Genomic DNA, 21,288 nt, shown 5'->3' with positions numbered 1-21,288 from the left:
GGAGCCGCAGCGCAGCCTAGCCTTCCCCTACCCGACCGGGCAGTTCACAGCCGTAGCTCCCAGAGGGAAAGGCACCGGCCCTGGGTACCACCGCGAGTCGGGGCTGTCCCTCCGCATCTCCTCCTGGACTGGACGCGCGCTCCTCGCAGCGGGGAGGGGTCTGGCCTGCCGACAGCGCCCCGACATCCCACTGCAAACGCTGAGTCAGCACCGCAGGAGGGCCGGCCGTGGGTCTCAGACTCTCGGCCACGGAGCGCCGGGTGGGCACCGTCGGAGAAACTGACACGGTGGGGGCAGGGGGTGGGCAGGCTGCATGGACCTGCACTGGGGCGCGCCAGGGGCGCTTCCGGAGTGCGCCCAAAGAGCGTGACAGGGTGGGCATGAGCGCTGTCCGGAGCGCATGGGGGTCTCGAACCCGGGATCAACCAAGTAGAAGCGGTGGCGTTGTTCCCGGGATGGCGGTGTCCACCCCCCACCCCCCACCCCCACGCCCCGGACTCAGCCGGCCTCGGAGTCGGGCGCCGGGCCGCGCACCCTGGCGGTGAGCAGCGGAGGCGGCAGGCCTGTGCGCAGCAGCCGCAGTGGTCCAGCTCAGACTGCCAGTGATGTCATGAGTCAGGAGACCAGACCAGAGTGCCTGAGGCCAGATGGGCTGCGTGACCTTGGGCAAGGCATTTCCCATCTCCGGGTTTCTGGGAGGGCGCCCCTTCCCGCTCCGCTCTGACATCTCGGAACCCGACAGGGCCAGGTGGGAGTGGGCAGTGTGACCTGAGAATTCTCTCAGGTGACAGTAGAAGGGATTGTCCCAAATTTCCAGGAAAGGACACTGAGGCACAGAGAGGGCCAGTCACAGAACTGCTACTGGACTGGAGTTGGGATTTGAAAACAGGTCTGAGAGGCTGTGGAGTCGAAATGGAGAGCCTCGAGCGCTGGACGCCAGACAGATATGCTTTGTAAGTAAGCCTGGGCACCCTTGGGGCACCCTGGGAATGCCGACTACAAACCAGATGGTGGTGGGCAATGCTGAGGCAGGAGCGCCCTCCTTACCCCGTCCCCGATTACTGGACGCTTCCTTTTTAAAGAAGTATGAATCTCATAACTTTAAAAAATTGTCTTCAAAAAGGAAGGAAGATGCTTGCAATTTTAATAGTTCAAAATGCTCTGCTAAGAAGCCATAGCTTTTCATTATCAGGAGTTGGTTAGCTGGCTGGGCTTTGGAGTCCATTTGTCTTAAGCAAGTCTCACCCCCCTCTCTGACTCCCAGTTGAACCTATCTGTAAAACAGAGCTGACAATACAAATTCCCATCTCCGCCTCCTTCAACGGCTGCTGTGAGCCCCAACTGTGATAACGTGTGAAAAGGCTGTGTCAATGTACTATATAAAAATGTGCATTTCCAGAAGCCAGGATGGTAAATATCGACACATTTGACTGGGAAAAGAAAATGCCAGCACCCTAAACAAAGTCAAGAAGACAAATTGTAAACTAAAAAAAAAAAATTAAACACATGACAAAAGTTAATTGGGGAAAATGAGATGAAAGGTAATTTCCTAATACCCTAAAAGCTCTTTCAAATGAATAGGAAAAAGGATGACTAACCCATTAGCAAAGAATACGAGCAAGCAGTCCATGGAAGGATATTCAATTTCACTTGTAATTAAATGCATACTAAAGAAATACAAAACACAACACAATACGCTTCCTTTTTTTCTCTCCATCTATCCATTTGGCAAACATGAACTAGTTGCTAACGCTCTCGGTGGAAGGCATGAGGAAGTGAGTGATCTTAAATGCTGGGGGCTGTGGGGAAAGTGGTAAGCCTCCTTGCAGAGCTGTGTGGCAAAGGAAAACAAGGGTAATCCACACAGCAGCGTGTGTATGGGTAAAGACTCTAGTGCCCACCACTGCCGATGACTCATCCAGATGCTGGGGCTTTGTGCTAAGAAGGACCGATTCCCAGGACAGGTTTTTAGTGAAATGTGCCGTGGACAGAAAAATACCTTTGATGTAAATTTTAAAAGGTCACATACATGTGTGTGCCCCTGCGTGGTCAGCTGTGGTTCCAACCCCCAGAGGTGTGGTGGGAGACAGGCCGGCTGGCGATCTGCACACAGAAGGCAGAATGAACTCGATGGGAAACAACTTTTGGGGGGGCTGGGCAGCGAGGCAGTTCAAACCTGTTGAAGGTGTCTGGAAGACAGGCTTGGGGATGCGTTTCCATAAAGATTTAAGCTGAGAAAACCGATGGAACCCTTCTAAAGCAGCAGCAGCAACAACTAATACAGTAACTCACAGAGGTGTATTTTTCAATTTATTCTCTTTCTTTCTCTCAAAAGGACACAAACAAAACCAACTTATATTGGCGGTTATCTTTTGGGATGCTTATGGGTGGGATACAGTGGGTTCATGAAGAACTTTTTACTTTTCAGATTATAGTTTTCCATACTGATGGATTTTTTTTAAGCCAGGAAAAGGGGGTGGAGACGATAAGATCAACTCTTTCCTACCCAAAACAACAGACTTTGGTTACTAATGTTGGGAGGGGAAGGGGAGATGGGAAGGGGGCGGAGGGCAAACTACTGGGCGGGTTGATACATTGTTACAAATGCGGAATAAGAAAATGGTGATCAAATAGATCTCATTCACAAATAAAACAGTTTAATAAACATAGCAGGGTACTCTCTGGACAGCAGGATCATGGGACAGTCAAAATTTCATCTTTAAGTGTCTTTGCACTAAAAAAGGAAATGTTTTAAAAAGTGAATCTGATGATAAGTAGACCCTTAGTATTAAAGCCCACCCCTGAGGCACTTGTAACACAGATTGTAATTCTGATCTGAGATGGGAGCCCACCTCCGGGAGTCTTGTGATAAGTGAGACAGGCCAAGTGTCGTCCAGGGTGTGGAGTAGGTAGGTGGCTCTTGCGAGAAGATACGGTTCACTAGCGGCACGTTCTTGAGGAGAATGCCCAGCACTGCAGGGCTGCCCTGGGGAAGGCCAGAGGACGTGGAGGGTGGGATGTACTGTATAAATGATCACTTTTTAGCACCACAGGCATGCATTGCTGTCTTTTAAAACATTAGTTAAAAACACCACCACCGCCAAAACCCCCAATTGTTTCTGAGGCTGGATGGATAGTGGGGAACTCGGTTTCTAGGGCCTGCTCTGACAAGAGCTTGGGATAAGCCACAGGTGGTCTTGGTGGGAGCACTGTTCCCTGCAGAGTCTCCAGGTCTCTTCTATGAGGTGCATGGGAAGGATCTAATACCACGGTTCTGACGTGATACCAGTCCAGGAGCCGCCTTGCTGGAGGAGACAGCCTGAGAGGATGGCTGCTGGGGCGGCTGTGTTTCTTTGGGCTTGTGGGAGCAGAGGCCAGGCAAGGGTCAGCTGCTTGAAGGGCGGCTCACCAGTGTGCTGCCCCTTTTTCCTTCTCCCACCCACATGGCCCTGCCCGGAAACTCTTGGTTCGTATTTCCTCCCCAGGTCACCCCTGGCAACAGTCCTGTTTCTCTGGTTTGGAGGTCAGCCCTGCAGAACGAGGATGGGTGACACAGCATCGCACACTCATGTGGGGCTGAGACCAAAAAACCACTCAGTCTTTCCAGAGATCAGCTGCTGGGTCCAATCCCATCCCGAGGCCCAGCCCCTCCAGCCTTGCCAGCAAAGCAGGAAGTGGAACTGGCAGCTGCCCATGCCCGTCGTCTCCCCAGCGCACCCTCTCCTCGCTCATCACCCAGAACGGGAACCTTCTCCCCACTACCTTCCAAGTTCAAAGTTCAACACTTTCTGGCCTTTTTTACTCTTCTAGGTCCTTCCTTGTCTACTCGCCAAAATTCAAAGCAATTGCCTTTTTTTAACTTAAAAGATCATTTTATTGGGGGCTCTTACAACTCTTATCGCAATCCATACATCAATTGAATCAGGCACATTTGTACATGTGTTGCCATCATTCTTTTCTAGACATTTACTTTCTATTGAGCCCTTGGTATTAGCTCCTCTTTTCTCCCTCTCCCCTCGTGACCCCTTGATAAATTATAAATTGCTATTATTTTCGTATCTCACACCGACCGCAGCCTCCGTTCCCCCATGGCATACAATTTTCTGGTATTACTGATTTAATTGAATCTCACTCCTGCTTGAAATCTTTCAACAGTATTCTATGATGTAGTCTATAGGATAAATTCCAAGTTCCTCAGGCCACCGATTCAAAACCAGCTTCGGCCTCCTCTGCCATCTCTGTCATCTTGTGCTGCTTTGCCAAAGCCAACTATTTCGGCTGCTTTTCCACACAGTATGCTTTTGCACACCAGCGAATGCCATTTCTCTGCTTTCCCCGACACAGGGTTTTTACCGATCAGTAAGACAAAAACATGACCAACTGAAAAGAAAATGTCCCAATTAGGTGGTTCAGAGAAAAAGACAGACAAATGACCTATAAGCACACAAAAAGACGCACGATCTCACTCTAAAGAAACATGAATCAGGACAGTGAGATACCGTTCCACTCATCAAATCAGCAAACATTCCTAGAATGTCTCTGTCTATTCGCTGAAGTCCAAACCATCCTTCAGATCCAGCTCCCCCAATGCCACCTCTTCTAAACATCTCTCCACCCGCACCCGCCACCCCTTCCCACAATGCTCTGTACAGCCTGACAGAGCACTTGGAACAAGCGCACAGTACAAATTCAATCAATGATAGCTGTCAATAATAAAAATGTCAACGGTCACACTGCTCTATGATCAGTGAGTGGATAGTTTCACCTGCTTTGGAGGGTCCTAGTCTGATGTGCCCCGGCTTTTTTAGCATCCATAGGGCCTGGTGCAGAGCTGTGCCTGAGACACGTGTCATCAGTGGGTACAGGTGAGGTACAGAGCGAAGGCTGGAACTGGGAGCTGGCCCTCAGGGCTGCTCTCCAGGGGAAAGGTGACTTGGAGGGGAGAGTCTGGGCGGCAGAGCAGGTCATGGGCACAGCCCCAACCTTGTAATAAGTGTACAACCTCCACTAAATGGTGCCCACTTAGGCAAGTATTGAGCTGAGCACTTTGCTTACTATCTCCGTTCCTCAAAACTCTTTGAGACATGTATTGTTCCTTCTTTCGATAGGTGAGAAAATAGCCATTCAGGGAGGGTCCATGCCTTTTGAGGTGGTCTCTTCTCAGTGCGCCCCACTTCCCCCAGTCTCTTGTGCTGGTTTGAGAGCGCTCTCTGACACATGCCTTTGGACACACCACTTTCTCCAATTGGGCCTGTACTCTCCCACCCAAGAATTGACCCACACTTAAGAACTTGTAAAGGTCATCTGACTCCACCTTTAGGGAATACTGCACCCAGAGTTCACACTGCCGCACAGCCACATGCCCACGGCCGGAAACGCAGCCAGGCGACCGGTCAGGCAGCAGAACTCACTGGGTTTTGTTTGTTTGTTTTTTTCTGGCATTTGTAAAGAAAAAGTTTACTTCCATCACAAACATACCATAGATAATAGACACCAACAAAGTAGGGGGGGAAGTGTATTATGCATCTTCTACTTCAGATTCACAATATAAATGACACTGCATTTTAAAGTCGAATGTGAGACGGAAGCAAACAATAGAGTTGAAAAATCACTGGAAGCCACCAGCAGCTTCTGGGAACGGAAGAATTACTCTTGTGCAGCTCCAGACGTCTATCCAAGGGTGGGGCGGGGCCCAGATCCACATGTTGTTGCAAAAGCCCTCAGAATCCCAACCAGACCAAAGCCAAGCTCACTGCCATCGAGTGGATTCCAACTCATGGCGACCCTGTAGGGCAGGACAGAACTGCCCCTGCGGGTTTCCGAGACTGCAATTCTTTTTTTTTTTTCAACTTTAAATCAGTTGATTGACACAGTAACACAAAAAATGTGGAAGGCTTCACGAATTTGCGTGTCATCCTTGCGCAGGGGCCATGCTAATCTTCTCTGTGTCGTTCCAATTTTAGCCTATGTGTTGGCGAAGCGAGCACTTGAGACTGTAATTCTTTACAGGAGTAGAAAGCCCCTCTCCCTCAGAGCTGAGGGTGGTTTGGAACTGCTGACCTTTAAGTTAACACTATGTCCCCAGGGCTCTAGACAGAGTTGAAAACAGGGTGGCCGAGGTGGTTATTAAGTTCTTGGGTGGTGCATATGGTTGACTACTAACTGAAAGGCTGGTGGTTCAAACCCATCCAGAGTTGGGAGGAGGGGAGATAACTCATTTTGGAAGGGGTCATCCTGATCATGTGGAACAGGCTTCCATCAGACTGGGGGAGGATTATCATCTTTTTTTTCTTAAGGATTATCATCTTAATGACAAGAACATTTAAATAAATTCATCTGTGGTAGTGATAGAATTGTTTGTCAATCTGAGAGGATAAAGAGTGAGCGGGTGGAGTCTAGCCTGTCAACCACGTCATAGCCAATAAGGCCTCTGTGTGGACATGGCCTTCTCCTGAGGATTCTGGGAACGCCTGTATTCCTCCTTGGGGGTGGGAGACATTCTCTCTCTCTCTGCCCACTCCCTGGGAGACATTGCAGCTGACAAGACACATGGAGTTACACTAGTGCCCTGCACTGGAGGAGCCACATTGAGACCTGCGATGCTTACAACACCGCTGGATCCACAAGACTTCCCACCCACTGGCCGGTGATCTTCCTGCATTCAGTGCCATTGTATGTGTTTCGTGAGTCTGAAGAGGACTTTATGGATTGGTATCAGACCTATGGGCTAATATTGGACTTATGGACTTGATCTGGACTGGGTGGGAATGTTTTCTTAATGTAAAATTAGTTTATATAAAGCTTTTTCTTATACACATGAGTGTCTATGGATTTGTTTCTCTAGTCTACCCAGACTAACACATCATCTAAATAAATGATCGTATCATAGTTGACTTTTGACCAATATGCTAAGACAGTTCAATGGGAAAGACTCGTCTCTTCAATAAACAGTGTGGGGACAACTGGCTACCCACGTGCAAAAGGATGCCGGGGAGCCTTGCTTCCCACCAAACACAAACATGAACTCAAAGTGGATACAATACCTAAATGTAGAGAGCCCAAACTACAAGACCCTTAGAAGAAAACACAGGAACAAATGTTTGTGGCTTGGGTTCGGCACTGAATTTTTTAACTGCAGCATCAGAAAGCACAAAGCAGTAAGAGAAAAAAGGATAAACTGGATGTTCAAAAAACAACAATAACAACCACTTTTGCCCTCCAAAAGGCATCATCCAGAAAGTGAAAAGACAGGCCACAAACTGAGAACATACTCACAGAGCACCTGGAGGAGCCAGCAGCTCCACCCCCAGGTGGCCAATCAAGAGGAATGAAGACAGGGCTGCAGAGTCTGTCCGTGAGTGTCCACAGCAGCAGTATTTAACACTGCCCCACAGCGGACAGGACCCAAAGCTCCATCGCCGGGACAAGGACTCTCAGGCTGCTCAGCTGGGAATGGCTCACCAAAATGGGCCTAGTCACAAAATGTTTAATTCTTCAATAAAAAGGGACCATATCGCCTCGTGCGACAACCTGGAGGAGCCTCAGAAATACCCTGCTCACTTTAAAGAAGCCAGAAACCAAAAGATGACATCGTGTGTGATCTCAGTGAAAGGAAATGCTCAGAAAGGCACGTCCATCAAGGCAGAAAGCAGATACGAATCGCCAGGGGTAGGGCAGAGGAGGGAGCAAAGAGGTACCAAGCTTCCCTCTGGAATAAGAGCACCGATAGCAAACAAGACTGGTGACGGTCCCTATCTGTAAATATACCCATGAGCACTGAACGACGGTACGCTTGCTTAATGGTGTCAATGTTCTCACACGAAGCTTATACTTTAACCAAACTTAGAAAAACCCACTATGCAAGATCCTGGTCTGGGGAGAATCCTCAACACAAAGTCATTATTGGGATAACTGGTGAAAGAGGATTATACATCCCATATTAGGTCCTAGTATTATGTCCATGTTAAATTTCCTGACTCTCTTGGAACTGTTGGGTAAGGGAGTGCCCTTACTCTTAGGAAACACATGCAGAAGCATTCAGGGGTAAAGATCATCGGATCTACAGCTGTCTTTCAAATAGCTTTGGAAGGGAAAAAGCGAGTGAGTGGGGCAGTACACAACTGGCAAGATGGGATCCGTGGTGAATTCGGGTGAAGGCTGTATGAGGGAGTTTTTTGGGTTTTGTTGTATTCTGACAGCTCATCTGTTAAGTTGGAAGTTATTTCAGAATAAAGTGTTGAAGAATCTACACATAAAAGATGCTTGCTTGGAAGCTGAAAAGAAATCTGTGGATTATTTTCAAAAGGAGAGAAAACTCTGATCTCATGACAGCACTCGCTTGAGGGCAGCTGGCTGACTTTGCGTCTGTGGGCCCGCAGAGAAGACCTGCCCAGGGGACAGGGGTAGCGCACCTGCCCACGTGCCCCTGGTGGTCTTTCGTTCATTCACTCTTTCATCCAGCGAATATCTCCTAAGCGCCTACGATGGACAAGGCAACTGTTCGCAGCACTGAAGACTCAACCCCCACCCCACCCCCTTCAAAAAACAAAAAAACAAACCCCCCTGCCAATGAGTTGATTCCAACTTACATCAATCGGATAGGGTGTAAATCTTTAAGGGAGCAGGCAGCCTTATCCCCCCCACCCCCACCCCCTTGGGACAATCGGTAGGTCTGAACTGTCAGCTTTGTGGTTAGCAGTCTACTGTTTACTCAACAGCCCGACCAGGACTCCTCAAGGATCAACAGGGAAGCGAGACAAACAAACAGAAACAGTTGCCATGGGGTTGGCCCCAGCTCGGGGTGACTCCTTGTGTGCCGGGGAGAACTGTGCTCTGTACGTGTTTAACGGCTGACTACCAAGTCCATGATCATCAAGCCTTTCTTCCAGGGCAGGTCTGAGTGTATGGAACCTTAGCAGGTGGCCCAGCAGCGAACCAGAGAAACCCAAATCCCTTCCTGAGCAGTGCTGACACTCTTCTCAGGTGGGTGGGTGGAGGGGTGGAGGGGCAGGGGGCATGCAAGCCTCTCAGCTGAGCCCACCTTCCAATCTCCTTCCAGATCTAGAAGGTAGGGAGGTGAATCTGAACCGGCTGGTCCCCCAGAGTAGCAGGAAGTCAACTTTTGTCCCAGGCAACAAAGAGGGTCACAGCCTTTGACCCCCCCCACCCCGGAGCACAGAGGCCTATGGTGGAGGGTCTGTAGTCTACGCTATCTCAGAGCGCTATGAACAGAATGATCAAAAGGGGAGGTTTGGGGAGAGGGTGATGGGACAGCAACAGCTCCTTCTAGCTTTAGGCTATTGGGCCAGCCCCCACCCCCCACCCCAACCCCCGCCACACACAATTCTAACTCCTGAGTGTTTGGGGATTCCCAAACTGGGAACCCCTGTATTATTTTAGGGGATTTCTGTATTCCATATGCGCACCCGACTGATGGTAGACTAAATAAATATTATGTTTCACACATTCACATCTTTTAAACCAAAATAGACGCTCAGTGGCTGTCATCCTGTGGTTCTTCTCTGGAGAGAGTGGGGGAGAGGGCCTCAAAGTTTCAGAGCAGGAAAAAGCAGCCCTTTCACACAGGCAGGAGTCTCGGAGGACAGAAAGACTCAGGGAGGGAGGGGCTGTCTCCAGAGGAGGAGGTGGGTGTGATGACTTGGGACCACGGCTGGGGACTCCCACTCTGGCGCTCCACATATCTCGGGAACAACACCCACAGTGGGTGAACCAGCATGGCGGGAGCCTGGCAGGGCTTGGCCAGTTCACACGGGGCACTGGGTGGTAACTGTCTGCCCTCTACAGAACTAGAGGCCCTCAAGGTCAAGTCATTTTTGAGTCTGAAGCACACAGCACAAGGGCTTGGGGGATGATTAAGGTGGGCGAGAGATTAAGATATATACTCTGAGTGAGCCTGAGGCACTTGAAATGTACCTAGTGTGAATGAGGAACTGAGTATTTACTTAGTTATGATGTAAATGTCAGTAGTCATTTATGGATAACCCCACCCCTGCCCCCCCATAAAAAGAAAGAAAAAACCCCACCACCATCAAGTCAATTCCAACTCATAGTGACTCTCACATGCTTTCCAAGGCTGTAAATCTTCATGGGAGTAGACAGTCACATCTCTCTCTGCTTTACTGGACACAGTGCAGCTCTTTGGCCTTGTAGTCACACAAAAGGGGGGGGACCTCAAAGGTGAGCAGACGTTCAGAGTCCCCATTCATGCCTGAGATCCGAAGGTTCCCTCCACAGAAGAAAAGATAGGGGTGCCTGGGCACGTCTTAGCGGGCCGTCTGGTGTGGCTCTGGGCTGCACACACTGAGTGGGTGTGGAGTCCCAGGGCAGGCAGGGTCCACAAACGTACTCTGAATATTACGGTCTGCTGCAGGTATTTCAGGGGTAATTCCCGAAGAGCAATTCTGGGCTCTGTAGATGCTGCCTTAAGGTCCCTATGTGGCACAAGCAGTTTGTGGTCAGCTACCACCCTGGTGGCACTGCACAAGAAAGGCCTAACAAGCTGGTTCTGTCAAACTTACAGCCACAAAGTCCTGCCCGGCCGCCTTGATTAGAAGGTCCTGGGCCAATCTTGTAAGCGCTTTTGTTGACCATAATAACCAGCAGTTGTCTGCTATGCATTGGGAAACGCTGCTAAAGGAGCCCTGTTGGCCCACATGTAGTGGGTTACACGTTGGGGTGCCCTATAGGATCACTATGAATTAATATTGACTTGAAGGCAATAGAAGTGACCTGTGGGTCACGACCCTTTCATAGGGGTCACTCAATTCAGAACAGTAGCAAAACTACAGGTATGAAGTCGCAATGAAAATAATTTTATGGTTGAGGGGGTGGGGGGCACCATAACATGAAGAACTGTATTAAAGGGTTGAGGCATTAGGAAGGTTGAGAATCACTGCCCTAGGGGGATGATTTGATAATGCTTTTTAACATAAAATGGCAACAATGTCTCTTAGGTGAACCAGAGACCTATAGAAACCATAGATGCATGAATGGATTTGGAGTTTGCACTTAATTCTAGCCCAAATCTAAGAACAATTATTATGACATGCTCCTGCTTGAAGCTCACCCTCATGAAGAGACTGGTGAAGAGATGGGTGCTATAGCAAAGGGTGACATAGAAACTAGATGGTGCAGGGCAATCAGAAGGAATGGCATCTGGGGTCTTAAAGGCTTATTTTCAAACAAGGAGCTAAGTGAGGCGCCAATGAAGTGCACATGAAAGAGGGTCACCAGCCTGTGTGATCCAAGGATTGTAAATAATCTAATCCAGATCTAAAGGAGGAAATGGGATCAGAGCTTAAATTGAACTCCTGGTTCGCAGAAGACTATGGAGGAAAGTGGAAGTCCCCAATCCATTTGTGGGGTCCACACATGGATTAATCCTCTGGCGAATCCCCACCGATCATAGTTGGGGGCTGTGAACAGCCTGCCCTGTTGTCAGAGAGCTTTGCACAGTTGATGATGGCAGACATAGTTAGGCCAAAACGTAGGATCATTCGAGCTCCCTTTTGACCCATTTTAAAGTTGTTTCCGTTTAAAAAAAAAAAGTGAATGGAAATACACATGGTTTAAGCCCTTGGTGAACCCCCTCTGACCGTGGACCAGGACGTGCAGAGTCCTGCTATCATGCGGAATGCATTGCTATCATTTGCTCTTCTTATGATCCATTTATTTATCTATCTATTTTAATTTAATCATTTTACTGGGAGCTCTTACAGATATCATGACATCCATAGTTTGATCACATCAAGCAGTATTGTACAATCGCTACCACAATCCGTTTCAAAACATTTCTTTCTCCGTGAACTCCTTGACACTTGGGATCCATTTAAATTTGTTCTAGTTTTTGAATGTTCTCTTTTCCATTGGGGTTTCGATCCATTTTACTTTGCTATTCTTGCTGGGTTCTGTGTGTTTGTCTTAACGTTTTTCTGCATACGAAGTCCAGGATGGGTAAATCTATAGTGGCAGTAACTGGATTAACCGCTCCTTGGGGGTGTGGCGGGGAAGGATGGGGGGACACGGAGCTACTAACAACGAGGACAAGAAAGAAGAAAATAGTCTAAAACTGACTGCGGTGATGATGGCACACATGTTCTTGATGTGCATGATTGTATGATATGTGGATTATATGCCAATAAAACTTTTGAAAATAAAGGGTTACAGTTTTGGAAAACCACAGAGGCAGTTTACTGTGCCCTATTGGGTCTCCATGAGTCAAAATCAACGTGATGGCAGCGTGTGCGGTTTGGTGGAGCCGGGCGGAGAGGAGTGCGGTGCGCCGTGCGCGTTCGGGAGTTCAGGGAACAGCAAAGGGCGAATCAGGGCGCCAAGTTTCCGCTAGTCTTCTCCCGCAGCACTGGGCAGAGTTCACCACCCCACAGGGCTCGGCCTCTCCATCACTCCTAACAGCTGCACCCAGATGTCACACCAACAGCAGCAGACGCCAGCAGGTGAATATTGTTGTTGTGGCTGGGAAGTGCCCCTGGGTCAGCGCTGCCCCATCGCAGCCCCACGCACAGCAGAACAAACCACTGCACAACCCAACAGACCACTGCACAACCCGGTGTCAGCCGCACATTGGTCCCATGCCGGAGCGCATCAATGCAAACATGGTGACCATCCATCTCCTTGAAGGCCGTCCTCCTTTTTGCTGCCCCTCCACTTTATCAAGCATGCTGTCCTTCTCCAGGGACTGGTCTCTCCTGACAATATGTCCAAGGTATGAATATGAATATTAGGATAACAAACTGACACCACATTATAAAAGGGGAGATGAATAAAATTGAAGAAGGGGAAAGGGGCATTAGTGAGCTTGAAGACCAATCTTTTGGCTCTATGAGAATAATCAACAAAATGAGGAGAGCAGTCTGAAAGGAGTCTAAGAAATTATGTGGGGCAGTATCAAGAGGAACAGCTGACATCTCATCGAGATTCCAGAACAGGAAGAAACAAGAAAAACCACAGAAAAAAATAAAGTACAAGGACTCCTAGAAGAAAAGGTCCCTAACAGCATAAAAGAGGAGAAAAATCACTATGTAAGAAGCCAAGGACCCTAATTATGATAGATCCCAAAAGAAAAACAGTGCAACATAGTGCAGTCAAACTTCAATATCAAGTACACGACGAGAATTCTGAGAGCAGGCGGGGGAAAAAGAACAGTCACACCCACAGGAAAACCAGTACGAATTAGCTTGGCTTTCTCAGCAGAAACCCTGAGGGCAAGAAGACAACCGTATGACACATGACACTCCCTGAAAGGAAAGAACAACAACCTCCTATCTCAAAAAACCATCAGTCGCATATAAGAACATTTTCAGCCCAGGAGAAATTAAAGGGATTTGTGAAAAATAACACCAGCATTCCCACAAATAGTAAATGAGATACTCTGGATAAATAACTAGCAATAGTAGGTAAACCTGAGTTCAAAATACAAGACAATGCCACACAAAAACTGGCACACTTAAAACAGGTTCAAAAAGCACTGACATAGAGGAAGAACAAAGAAACCAATATCACCATCAAAAAAAGATGAAACACACAGCAACATGACACCAATCAAGCTGCACATGCTAATGACACGGAGTATTAAATTAAACACAGGTCAAGCCGCATCAAGTAGCTGACGGCATAGAAAATAAGACCCGTCAACACGCTGCTTACAAGAAACACCTCAGACCAAAGACAAAAATAGACTTGACTAAAAAAAAAGAGAGAAAAAAATTACATCAAGCAATTAACAAGCAAAAAAAAAAAGTGGGAGTGGCAATATTAATCTCAGCTAAAACAGATTTCAAGACAAAATGTATCATGAGAGACAAAGAAGGGCACTACATGATTTAAACTATGGATCACCTTGAGAAGGATGGAGATTCCAGAACACTTCATTGTGCTCATGAGGAGGTGTCTGACCAGAACAAGGGACTACTCGTGGATTAAAATCAGCTCACAATCTGTGTGCTGAGAAACTGTCTTATATGGAGAAGAAGTGGCATCAGGATTTGCAGGAAGGTTTATTAACAACCTTCAGCTGAAATCGAGGCGGGCTTGAAGCGCTTGCTGATGAAGAGCGGAGATAGGGGGTGCCCGTGTGGATTCCGCTCACGGTAAAGAAGGCCAACGTCTACACACTTGGACCAGTAGATAACATCATGATCGATGGAGAAAAAGTTGAAGTTGCCAATGGTTTTGCCTTGCTTAGATCGACAATCACTGCTCATGGAAACAGCAGTCAAGAGATCAAAGGATGCATCGCACTGGGCAAATCTGCTGCACAAGGCATCAGCAACTGGCAGGCCTCCATATTTGATGGAGGATGGGTCCAGACTGAAGGGGAGGCATTTCCAGAAGCCCACATGCCCCTCTCTCCTCTGAGCAAGAATTCCCGAGGGACTGACCACCATGTCCTTCCCTGTATCTCCCCCTTCTTTGACGTTCATCTGTTGCTTGTGGCTCAGACCCCACTTCCTCAGAAAGCCCCCCATCCCATCCCCAACCAACCTGCTGAAGTGGCCCTCACCCTGCGAGCCTGTCACCTCAATGTGCTGTATTTTCCCCGCTGTGTTATCTTAAATGATCTCATGACGTTATTGATTTGCTTGTTTCTTGTCAGTTTCTCTCCTCCCTTCCTGATTCTCAAGGTCAGCTCTGAGAGAGCTGTGTCTGGCTCCTTCCCTCACCAGTGCCTGAGATGCTCAGAGGGGGAAAAGGGGGGAGCCCATCACAAGGTTGGATAGATAGCCCCCCCACCCAGAAGGGGACGAATAACAGAAATGTGGGTGAAGGGAGACAACAGACAGTGTAAGATACGAGATAAGAATAACAATATAAATTGATCAAGGATTCATGAGGGCGGGGGCAGGGGGTGGGGGAGGGAAGGGTGAAAAGAGGAGCTTCTACCAAGGGATCAAGTAGAAAATGTTTTGGGGATGATGATGGCAACATAGGTAAAAATATGCTTGATACAATCGACGTATGGGATGTTCTAAGAGCTGTAAGAGCCCCAATAAAATGATTTAAAAGAAAGAAGACAGCGATGAACTATCGGTAGAATCACTTCCTGATCCTGCTTCTGGGCTGGGAAAGGGCCTGGGAGGAAGTGGGGGTGGAAGGGCATGGAGCTGCTTGTGGGGGATGAGGTGTGCCAGCAATTCCGTGAGGATGACCCACGAGGTCATTCAAGTTCCATTTTTCGGGGGGTGAAACAGCCAGGTAACAGCCCTACGTCCTTCAGGGAGGCGGCAGCCCCGTTCAGATGGCACCTGGCCATGTTGTCACAGCAAGGTGAATGGGCGCATCCGACCCCCGCCCCAGCACCACAAGGGTGAGGACAGGATGGCCGTGACCTGGTGTGTGGTAGCAGGGAGGCACGACTCTTGCCTCAGAAGTCTTAGGGCTAAAAAGAGAAGTGAGGTGGGCTGTTTCCCCCTCCTGTCCCTGAGCCAGGTGGGAGGTCACCTCCCTTTGATCACTTCCCCTGGAAGTCCCCCAGGAAATGCCTCAGTGCCCAGAGCCCCGAGTAGCTGCCGTCTCTGGGCCCAGGGACCTGAGCCCTTGACATCCACTTGACGAGAGATGCCCACGCAGAAACCAGTTCAGAGACTCGGACGGAACCCGGCTCAGCCGCATGGGTATGTGATACACATTGCTGATCATAGACCGATTCTTATCTCAGGAAAACAACAAAACCCAACAGCGGACACCAAAAGATAAGCCGGGAGTATCTTCACGACACCACAGAGGCATTTCGTATGGCCCCTCCTGTCCCGGCCTGCAAGGCAGAGCCTCCAGCCCCATGATCGGCCTTCAGCCTCCCCCGGCCTGTCTGCCCTCCCTTCAAGCTGAGCCATTGCAAGGCAGGGTGGCAAGAGCGTTAAGAATGGCTTCTAGAAGCCATTTCATAAAGGTGTCACCTTAGACAAGTGTAAGTCCCAGGTTTCTCCTCCTTAAAATAGGGTTCCGCTCAGCCCTACCTCCGGGGATGGCACGTGTTACATCATTGGCACAGGGCCTGCCAGGCCTGCTGCTTGCTTCTTCCCTGCTCAACCTCCAGTCCTCACCTGGGGGGAGACACCCTAATTTTCCTCGGGGGAACCCCCCACTTCTTCCGTCAGTCCCTCTCGTCGGTCAGCTGGCTCCGTCCTGAACTCGAGGGCTGGACACAGGGCCAAGCCTGGCCTACCAGTCTGGTCCATCCATCCGCAGGGAGGGACGCGTGACCCAGCTAGGCCAGTGAGACTTTGAGGAACGCCTGTCTCTGCCAGATCATGAGACACGGTGCATTCTAAACCTGGAACTGCCGGGGTCATCACAGGCAGAGAGGCTGTCTGGGATTGGAGTCAAGAGAGATGCAAGAGAGAACGAGATCAATGCCTGGAGACACCTTGCGGTCACCTAGCTCCTACTAGGATCGGAAGCCCTGTCTTGCGTCATCAGAAGTAGAAGGCAAATACATTCCACTTTTGGCTTACACCTGTTGGAGGTGCACATTTGGGGGCCAGGGGCCATACTTGCCATCCAAAGACCCTGGTCCCAGTTAACATGACTTCCTTGCTCAAACCCCCCTGGTGGCTCCTTGGGGCCCAGCACTCGGGAACACCCAGGTTCCACCAAGGCTCCCTCTATCCTCTGCACCTGGCCAATTCACACTCCCACTTCAGACTCTGCTAAGGGGTCTCCTCCTGGTGACCCTGCCTCTGCCACGATGGTGGTCAGTGGGCCCCACCTCTCCCTCTCATGGCTCCGAGTCTTCTACTCAGGTAGTGTTCAGAGTTCATTTTTTCTCTCTCCCAAAGACCTTGCATCGCACGGTCACTTAAGAAGGAATATTGCTGGTTACTTCGGGACATGACCTTGCGAGGGTGGTTTTCATGCCTCCTGTGTATCAGCTGAGCCCCACCCCAGGCCTGCCTGGGGGACACAGGGGTCAGCCCTCCTGAGCCTTGGCGTCTCCACCAGCATGATTTCCCATCTGGCTCAACTCCACGGCTGCCCACTGAACCACGAAACCTTTTTGATGATCGTCGAATTGATCCTATTGGTTTTCCTTGGGGACGGCACTGGTAGATGGCGGATAGCAGCATGCCCCAGCACGTGGTTGCTGAATCTTTACTCCATGGGGTGCATGCTGCCCAGGAGGAGACGAAGGCTGAGAGAGGCCAAGTGGGCTGCCCGGGGTGTCATCTGAGCTTCCCTCCCCGCCGGTTCTCCCACTGGCTTGGTACCTCTGCTACAGGTGAACATGCTGTGTGCGGGCTGCTTAGACGTGTAAGATCCGCTGCTTAAGGCTAGAACCAAGCTGGTTCCCAGTCCCTCATGAGCAGCTGGCATCCACACCCACTTCCCATGGGGGCCTCTGGCCTTCCGCCTCATCACTCCCTGTTTTGCAGGTGCTGGGTTTCAGAATCACTGTGTTTGCTTCCGGCCACCGGCACTACCAGAGTCTCGACGGTTCGTTTGCTGGGAAGGTGTTTCAACACAAAATTGTTTTGAACAAAGTGACTTCCTCATCGGTCCCTGCCATGGGCGGGGCCCCAGCAAGAGGCCGTGAAACCTGGCTGATGGGGGAGCCCCACATTCTGCGTGGGGAGGAACTTGGTTCGGCCGCTTCATTTAGGAAGGGTGGTCTGTCCCAGCGTCCTGCCGAAGCCTCTTCATTCTTGCAAGGTGTGGTGACGCTGGGTAAGCACACCGTGGGCCCTCACTGTCTCCTGCCTCTAGCGTCTCACAGTCTCAGGTCACAGGCTCAGCTCCTTCCACGGCCCTGCCCAGGCCCAGGCCCAATCCTCACCGAGAGTCCAGGCAAGAATGGAGAACAGCTGGTCAGCCCCTCCGGGTCTGGGTCCTGAAGGGGCCTGAACCCCAGGGCCCACAGTGGGGCTCCTGCTCCCCTTCCCCTGGCCAGCTCCTTCCCTGCCCTCACCATGGATCTCAGCTGCCACCTCCTACAGCAATCCTCCGGGGCACCCCTCCGGATGTGGGCTCTGATGTTATGTGTTCCCACAGACCTTAGCCCCGAGGGCCCCGTGTGGTAATTTCCTCTTTTCTTGCCCTATTTCCCTGGGGCGCTGTGAACACGCCAAGGCCTACACCGAGCCAAGCTGAAGGTCACCTTCTGACTGACTTGGTCTAGGGTTGCCCGGACATTTTAGAGACCGAAGCCGGCTCAGCAGCAACTTCCCTCCCTGTTCCTTTCTCTGCTTCACACCCTGTCCCCCAGAAGAGGGTGGCGAGCCTGGACTGGGCATGGAGGCAGTCGCCTCACCCACGTACCCTGGGACCCAAGAAACGACCTGCTCCCTGTCTGCTGCCCTTGAGTGACAATCTGCTGATGTCCCTTAGACCAAACCGAACCAAGCCTACTGCCACCCTCCAGTCTGACTCACAGCCACCTCGGCCAGAGGGGAACGGCCCTTTAGATCTTGCTGGGAGCCGAAAGCTCTCTCTCCCCCCTCGGCGGGGCTGAGGGTTTGAAAGGCTGACCTTGTGGTTAGCAGTCTGATGCCTAACTCACTGTATCACCGGGGCTCCTGTCCCTTAGATGAGCCCTCCCTGGTTCTTAACCCCCGAGGAGTTTCTCAGCCACATCTGGCCAGTGAGGATGCTCTCTCTCCCTGGGTGCAATGGTTGGTCCAGGGATGGACCCGTCAGTCGAATCCTGGGACTGTGGGGAGAATGATGGGAAGTGATGAGACCCTGACCCTCAGGTCTTCCGTTGCCAAAGACTCTCACGGGGACAGGGGCTGCCTCCGAGGGAAATGGACAGGGCTGGGTGTGGTGGTAGGGGGAGCAGAACGAAGAGGGGAAGAGCCCAAACCCAGTCCACACAGGGGACACTTGTATTCAGACATAACCCCTAGGCTTTTCAACCTCACAAGCCAAGCAGATCCTTGCTCCTGCTTCCATCTGTGTGATTTGGTTTTACTCTGTGACATGCAACTCAACAGCTCACTGACGAACTCACCCGCTGAACACACGACCCAGAAGCAAGCATCTCCTCACCCCGTTGCTTGCTGTGCCCAGCTCTTCCAGCGTCGCTGCAATGAAGAAAGTGGCACCGCAGCCCCGGCTGGGGCTGGGCTCAGCCGTGTGAGATTCCCAGGCAGCTGCAGATTGGAAACTGCCTCTCTGCAGAATGCTCAACCTGACCCCCCTCGGCCTGGAGTCTCTGCGAGTACAAATCCCTCTAGACCCCAGAAAGTCTGCTCGTTTTTGTAGCAAGTTGACTCTGTCAAAAGTCTCATGAGCCAGTGCACATTCGAGGAGAGCGACATTTGAAGCTGGACAGAAGCGTCACTGTAATGTGCCATCCCATACACACTTCTCTTTTGTCAGCCCTTAACAGCCGCCTCCCTGAGGTTTCATGAACTTTAGGGTTAATTGGTTTACACACACTGGCATCTGCATATAATACAATACGTAGGACCAAAAAAAGGTCACAGATTGACGGACGGAGGCTCAGTGAGGCAACTGGACACACTCAGAGACTCAACACTGAGAAAGCCACAGAGCTGAGATTCACACCCCAGTCTAGGCACCCAGTCGGCTTCAGTAGGCTGACCACGTGGCCCAGGCCCAGCTGCCAGCTGCCTCCGTGCTCCCCACCGGCGAGGTACAGTCCAAGACACCCCTCACCTCTTTTCCAGGACAGCGAGGGTCACACTCCCACGCACTCCTGAATCGTCGGTCAGCTCATCAGCAGAAGGGGGCCAATGCCCTCTCCCTATAGAATGGCACCTGGTCTGTCCCCTATGGGGGCGATGAAGGCCCCCTCCTAAGGCAGCCTCACAGCTTCCTTGGGCACACCTGCCTGCAACTCACACTCAGGCAGCAGTTTCACATGGCCTCTGTCCATGATGCCCACTCAGCTCTGCTGTCTGGGAAGGGTTCTGGCATATATCTCAGATGAGGCTGGTAGACTTCCAGGAGGTTGGAGGGCCAGGGCCAGCCCCTTGGACCCTGGGGTCTGACTTTGGCCTAGGGAGGGTCATCTGGAATGACCTAGGGGTTTTTCCTGGGAAGTTTCCCACCTCAGGAACCAGGGATCTTCAAGCTGCAACAGGAAAGAGGGAGAGAGGGGAAAGGCTTTCATAGCCTGAGTCCTCCTGTCCTCTTGTTCTTGAGCGAGTGAGGCTCAGGGAAGGCTGTGGCCTGACTGAAGCCACCCAGGTGAGAGTGCAGAGCAGGGGTGTCAGGCCTGGGTTTACTGGATGCTAAAGCCTGTGATGTCCCCAAGGGGTTCTAACAGTTAAGTGTTCAACTACTAGCCCAAAGGGTGGTGGTTCGAACCCACCCAGAGTCACCTTGGAAGAGAGGCCCGGTCATATACTTTCTACTCCCAAAGCTCTAAGGAGCACACGTCCACTCAGATGCAGATGGAATCCCCATGAGTGAGTGTGGACAGCAGTGGGTCTTACAGCCTGCCCACTGAGTGGCCCCTAAACCTGCCCCCCTCAGAGAGCCAGGGGCGTTCCAGTGTGAAGTGTGAAGGTGCTCTGTTAGCTGAGTTGAGGATGGTGGCCTTCTACCTGTGATTTGGTCTAAGAGCTACCAGAAGTTTCAGAGGAAGAAGGAACTACGGATGCCCATGGCTTCTGCTGGAGCACCATTCTCTCTCCTTCCTGCGGACAGCTCACTGGTTCTGCTCCGGGCTCGGGATGGTGCTCTCAAACCAGCCATGGGACAACCCCAGCAGAACCGTGACCTCGCCTGCTGGGTAAACCCACTTTAAATCCATCCACCTCTTTTTGGAAACAAACGTTGCTTTATCCTAAGTATAAGTCCTTGTGACATCCGCTTTGCTGTCTAACATGCAAGGACAGAAATAGAATCGAGACAGGAAAAACACGCTTGTCTGCTTATGTCCTTTTCCTACCTGCCTGGTCTGTGCGGACAGTCACCTGACACAGCGGTGCGCTCCTGGTATGTGCTGGCCTCCCTCAGCCTGAAGGCAAGGATCTCAGGGCAGGGCTTTTTCTCCGGTTGATCGAGTTGGAAACCCCAGAGATAAGATGCTTAGCTCATGAGGCACCACATAAAGGTAGGCTGAGAGATTGGATTAATGCATGCCAGGCCAGCAGGGAACTCTGCATCAAGCCATGGAGTGTGAAAGGCTCTGATTCTACTTGTATCCTCATGAGGAACAGGCCTCCAGAGGCCGGCACTCCAGTCTGCCCTCAGGAGTGGCCTGCTAGGCTGGACTGAGGTGGGCTTGCCATGACCCTGGGACAGAGGGCCTTGTCCCCGATCAGCTCCCCAGTCGGTGTTCTG

General features: G+C 50.8%; 1 protein-coding gene and 1 non-coding gene across 7 annotated transcripts in view; both read right to left on the bottom strand.

Annotated features, from left to right (window-relative positions):
* Positions 1-21,288, bottom strand: part of IQSEC1 (IQ motif and Sec7 domain ArfGEF 1) — a 216,882-nt gene that overhangs the window by 126,532 nt on the left and 69,062 nt on the right. Inside the window, exon 1 of one of the 6 annotated variants that reach the window (XM_045290043.1) lies at positions 32-83. The exons of the other annotated variants lie outside the window; for them this stretch is intronic. The gene's annotated coding sequence lies outside the window, so the exon portion shown is untranslated. Of the gene's footprint in view, positions 1-31; positions 84-21,288 lie in introns of those variants that run through there. 6 annotated transcript variants of the gene reach the window in all.
* LOC115869646 lies at positions 5,881-5,987 on the bottom strand. Its single transcript, XR_004046303.1, has one exon. It is a non-coding gene; the product is annotated as a U6 spliceosomal RNA (small nuclear RNA).

Source organism: Echinops telfairi, unplaced genomic scaffold (assembly GCF_000313985.2).
Source record: "Echinops telfairi isolate 266 unplaced genomic scaffold, ASM31398v2 ScPeMD7_31;HRSCAF=116, whole genome shotgun sequence".
Lineage (NCBI taxonomy): Eukaryota > Metazoa > Chordata > Mammalia > Afrosoricida > Tenrecidae > Echinops > Echinops telfairi.
Note: the sequence above shows the minus strand (reverse complement) of the source record. Positions and strands in the feature narration are given on the sequence as shown.